The following is a 6,000-nucleotide window of genomic DNA, read 5'->3' as shown; positions in this document are numbered from 1 at the left end:
GACTCATCTGGTAGGTAAACATGGAGGGTGGGCAGCACCCTCACTATTCATTCACAACAGCCCTTTTCCTTTCTAGCAGAGCGAGAGAGAGCGAGAAGGTCCTGGAAAATCTCACCAGGCTGCTTAACGTGGCTGGATTTTACCTTTTTGAGGACAGAGACTGTGTACGTTATCCCCAGCATACCACACGGCCTGATAACCATGGAGTATGCTCAGGTGATGGTTATCAGATGCGTATGTTCTTGGTTTGTTCTTGCCAAGCAAGGCGACTAAAGCATGGAAGCATTTCAGGAAGCCTGTGACAACAGAAAGCTGGTAAAGTGAGCAAAGACAATTACAATGGGATGTCAGAAAGAATTAAGAGGATTAATAGAGGACATTGACAAAGAGAGTAAGACCCAAAGAGATTAAACTAGCTTACTGAGGAGACAGAAGTAGTAAGAAGACAAAAGAAAGATTACCAGACCATGAATGAATACTCATACTGCCAGGATGTGGACTAGATTATGATATATATATATAAAGATTGAAGAGAGCAAGAGATTGGTTCTTAGAGAGATTCAAAGAATGCGGAAGGGAGAGTTTCCAATCTTAAAGAGCTTACACATTATGCCATTATACTTTTTCCTTTTCCTTTTTCTCTCTTTTTTTCTTTTCGTCCACTGAGGCATTTTATTTGCATGTATATATTACATCCTTAGGAAAAGAATCCCAAGATTTCCCTCCTGTGTGTTTTGCCTTGCTTCTTCGTGGTCCATGATGCCAGCTGAGGTTGTGAGAACCATGAAAACAAACTAATGGGACAGGAGCAGGTCATTCTAGCATTTTCCTAGATCTTTGAGTTGCATGTAAAATCGGGCTGATCACTCCACACTTATTTAGCCTGCCTGTGAGGTTCACAACAATTTTCCAGCGCTGTGATCATCAATGATTTCAAATTCACCAAGGTAACCACGCTTCATCATCACAGTTAGAAACCAGATGATGACTTTGGAGCACAGCCTAACAAAAACCTGATGTTTGCCTCTCTCTTCAGCATCTTTGATGCTTTTGAGAGCATCAGCCAGGACCTTCATGCACAGCATTGTGGTGGCACAGAATGATGGCAGGTAATTATACTTTTTCATTAACAATAATGTGGACCAACTGTCATAGCAAGAAGTAATAATTTAATAATCAAAGATTATTATCAGCTTGCATAACTGTTATGCATATTTACCTTGAAATAATACCTATAATATGAATATTGTTATATATAAATATTATGTTACATATAAATATTATATATTTTTAACTATATTTCTCTTTCATAAACTAAGTCATAGATTAAGACACCACAAGTATAATTAAATTTTGCATTTGTCATCTTAAAACAGGAACTGAAGCATTTAGTACTTTCAAATGAATAAGCCCTAATGTCACCAATTTGAATGCTGCTGAAAAATCTTCAACTGCACTCTAAAACCATCCATCACATTATAACCATAAAGTGGACCCATACATAATGCCTGTACTTTCATTCTCAAAGGACAGTAAATCTTGATCACTTGGGGGATATAAATTCTTTGAGAAGCTGATTTTTTGAGGATCTTTCTCTCAAGAAAATAAGTTTATATAGTTTATTTCATCATAGGTGTTTTTTGTTTACACAAACCAACTATTTAAAAGATGTGTACTTGTGTTTTTCATGGAAAAATTAATGTGTACTTTCTGAAATAAACATCGAACTAAATTGAAATTTACAAATAATTAAAAAAACAGAATTTTAACTCTGTTCACATTTCAGTGAGAAGCTGGATTTTGTTTTGCCTTGAATAAGAAGACAAAATTATAGCTAGGCTTTTGCTACCGTGACGTTCATGTCAGGGTAATGGCTATGACATCTTTTCATTTTTTGACTTTTCTTTCTGATGGCCACAACTGCTAAAAATTCCCATGTACAAAACTCGGAGGCGTTCAATAAAATCAGACTTCTAGAGTTCACTGTGTCAAAAGAAGCCAGGCTTATGTCAAGATTCCCAGAAACTTCACTTCTTTGAATTGAATTAATGCCCTATCATTTCCTTTGCCTATGAGGTGACCTTAGGCAAAATCTGCATCTTTGACATTGTCCTCAAAGAATTTTTAAAAGGTGGAAAGTCCTAAGCAGACCTTAGGGCTTATGCTGTTAGAAGCCTGTGAGTTCTCATCTCCTGGCTCCCTGGTCCCCTCAACCCTATTCCTTCTACACTTTAGTCCTTGCCTATTTCCCAACCATCAATTCTATATCCCTGCGGAATGGCCAAGGAGGACCCCAATCCCACTGCGGCCAGGGAGAAGGACAGCAACCCAAGTGTGGTCTCACCTATTTCCCCCCAGAAGCACCATTAACACTGCAGTTGCATTTTGTAGCAGACTGATTGTTCCCTTATGAGACCATTATGAGCAAAGCAGATGGGCTGGGCTTTTCACAATCACATTTGTTTCTGTCAAAAAAAAAAAAAACTTCCAAGTTCCACACAACCCCTAAAAACTGGCTTTGGTAGCACAATGTGTTCAGAGCAGACACTGCTTGCATAGGATTTCACACTTGCACTAGACTCTAGCTTCACCCTCATTAGTTTTAATTGAATAATGCAGAGGTCCAGATGTATTTTATTCCTATAGGAATAAACACATGATTTATGCCTATCCATGTCCTGATTGTCAGATACAGTAGTTAACATTAAAAGAAATAAAAATGGAAGGTAAAATCTTCTAACCATCTGTTTTTTTCCCACTACCAGCTAGGCCTCTATTTTCTTAACATTTCGTTCTAAGAGCAGAGTGGAGAGCTGATGTTTTCACTGTGATTCTACAGAGCCATCCTGGGCCAATAAGCCAATAGCGGAGCTGAAAACATAATGGGTTTTCTCAGGTTAGAAAGCTCACTTCTCTCCAGACGGCATCTTCCCAATTTGGTAAAAGTCAAGCCTTACTCTGCTGCATCTCAATTGATTCCTGATTAGCTTTGGCCTTGTGTTCTCAGTGGCTAAGATCTCCCTGGAACATTAGACTGGACATGGAGAGAATGTCCTTGGATGTCGACACACTCGACTTCCCATGACTTTTAAAGTCCTAATCACATCACTAGCATCTCCACTCTTGGCTGCCAGTTAATGAGAATGAAGCTGTTCTTTTTAAATCTACTAGATAATGTGTGATTAATTGAAGACATAAGGGCTGATGTCCTGTCTCTCACATTATTATAATCTAGTGGTGTCTCATGGTTCCACCAAAAAGCACAAATCTTCATCACAGCAAGCTCTCTCTGTTTGTGATGGCAAGCCTCCAAAACAGTGTTGTTTGGCAAAAACAGGAGTGTTTTCAGCAACAAAATCCAAGGCAATTGTATGCTACAGTCTGAACCCACCATAGCTTAAGCCAATTAACTGAGCATCTGTTACATCTGGTCCCACACTACTACACATAATCTTGATTATCTTCATGTATGAAACAAAGGAATCTCTGGGCTAGGTGTATTTTATTTTACTTTATCTTTTTTTTTTCAGGTAGAGATCCAAATTTGTTTGGATCTGGACGTTTGAGGCCCACTGGATAATTTAGTGGGTTTTTAGTTTGTTTCTGTTTAAGTTTCTTGCGACATTTGTTTTTTTTTAAAGCTACTTAAATAGTTAGGGTTTATATGCCTAATATAAATTATTTGTATTAGATGGCATGATTTTGAAAGAAACTAAAAGAAACTCCAAGTCAAAGTGACTTAAACAATGAAGAGTGCTTATGAGTCACATCACTGGAAAGTTGAGGAGTGAAGCAGACGTCAGGAGTGGTTCAGTCAGAACTCTGACTCCATTTATCTGTGATTTCTGGTCCTCCCCTAGGTTGACAGCTGGCAGCAATGAGGGTTATGTACCTCCTTTATGGTAATCCAGAAGAGAGAGCATCTTACCTCTCATCTCTAGTTCTATAAACCGGAACCAATCAGGGTAGCTCTTAGAATGCCAGGCGCTGATTGGTTTATGCCTAGGGTCCACCAATCAAAAGATGGCACAGGCTTTTTGGCTTATGCCAGTCAGAGACTACCCACAGAACTGGTGCTGGATTCATCCCACCTGAACCACCTAGATACTCTGCAATGCGTGGGGGAGGGTTGGGGAGAGGAGGTTCACCATAGAAAAGGGAAAGAGAGATGATGGTTGCTACAAAAGAAACTATTGAATGCCAACTGTGCCATTTGCTTTAAAAAAGAACCGTTTTTCTGTTTAAAATTGTAATAAGGAGCCATTACAGATTATTTTTTAGAAGTAGTGTTTAATTTTTTTAGAGTAGAAAGAGACAGAAATAGGACAGTATTTATCTACTCAAAAAAAAAAAAAAGAAAAAGAAAAAGAAAATCCCCACCAAATTTATCAATATTATAATGGTTAGGAATCCAAGTGTTCTGGAGTCCTTGAGTTTAAACTGTATCTCCATCACTTACTAGCTGCATGAGACTGAGTTAGTCAATTGGCATCTGTGTCTCAGTAAATGAGGATAACAATAGTGCCTACATCATTAGGACTAACTGAAAGCACACATGCAAATAAATCTTCTAGCAATCCTAAGTGTGCCATGTTGTTACCCATCCCCCAGAATGTGGCTTCTATGGGTAGGGACCTCGCCTGCCTTATGCACAGCTGTAACTTCAGCGGCTGCATATACTAGGTGCCTGATTAACCCGTGTGGGAAGAATGAATGACTCACCTTTCTTCTGTCTCCAACTCTTACCACCAGAGTAAAGAAGAGGAAAGAGTTAAGGAAATAAGAGGCCAGTACAGCTGGAGCCAGTTCTTGGTGGAAGGCCAGCACTGAAATCCAGGAGGAATGGGGTTTGGAGATGTAGAGCCACTCTGAGTGCTGTTGGAACAGTGCAGCTGACAGGGTCTGGAAGAGAAGAGGTCGAAGTGTTTGTTAAATCCCACAACACAGGCTTTTCTTCTTTTTTTTCTCTGAGCCTGAGAAGCATAGGATGAAACTGGATCATCTGGTTCAGTAACAGAATCCTAAAATAAAATGAAAAATGTGGGAGTTTCTCTGTGGGAAAGGAGAGAAGAGGATTCAAAGGAAAGAGACAATAGAAGATTTAATCCAAAACATCTCAAAGCAAGTATTGTGTTCAGGGATTTTCAGAGATTCTCTACAGAAAGAAAAAGACATTGAAAGACACAGGAGGAATAAAACTGTGGAGATGTTTCAAATAAGGGGTCTCATAGGGATCTTTAAAATATACCTAAAGGAATTCTTCATTCATAGAGATAAACATACTCAATTTCCCACTGGCCCTCCCTGCCAACGTCTTCTTTATCTGCTGGACTTCTGCCAAGATGTGGCGGAATATTGACTGCACAAATGAGTCCTGCTCAGTGGGAAGAAGCAAAACTGAGCTAAAGTCTGCTCCGAAGATAAAGCGAATATTCACTTTGAAATGATCAGAGAAACACTGTAAAACACAAGTCATGTGGAAGATGACAAATACACAATTTTTCATTTTTGTTTTAAATGGACTGTTTAATTTAGAATAGTTTCCATCCAGGAACCCATATCACATTTAGTCACCACGTCTCCTTGGGATCCATTAATCTGTGACAGTTCTTTAGACTTGGGTTCTTTTAGGTGACTTGGATCCTTTGGAGAAATACAGGTCAGATATTTTGTAAAGTGTCCGTCAATTTGGGTTTGATATTTTCCCCTTGATTCGACCGGGATTATAGTTTTAGGGAGGAAAACCACAGAGGTGAAGTGCCTTTCTCGCCACATCACATCAAAGGTACATTATCAACATAAATTACCACTGAGGATGTCAATCTTCTGTAGCTTTACCCCCTTTTCATACTATATCTTTGGAAGAAGTTCACCATACCCAGTGTAGCGAGTTGTGCTCCACTTCCTTAAGGGGGCAGTGTTGGCAAAAATTAAGAAAAAATTCTTATGTATAGGAATTTGTCTCTTCTCCCACTTATTTATTTATTCAATCATTTATTT

The sequence above is a fragment of the Vicugna pacos genome, chromosome 35 (genome assembly GCF_048564905.1).
Source record: "Vicugna pacos chromosome 35, VicPac4, whole genome shotgun sequence".
NCBI classification, from domain to species: Eukaryota; Metazoa; Chordata; class Mammalia; order Artiodactyla; family Camelidae; genus Vicugna; species Vicugna pacos.
The sequence above is the reverse complement of the archived record's forward strand: the minus strand, read 5'-3'. Positions refer to the sequence as shown.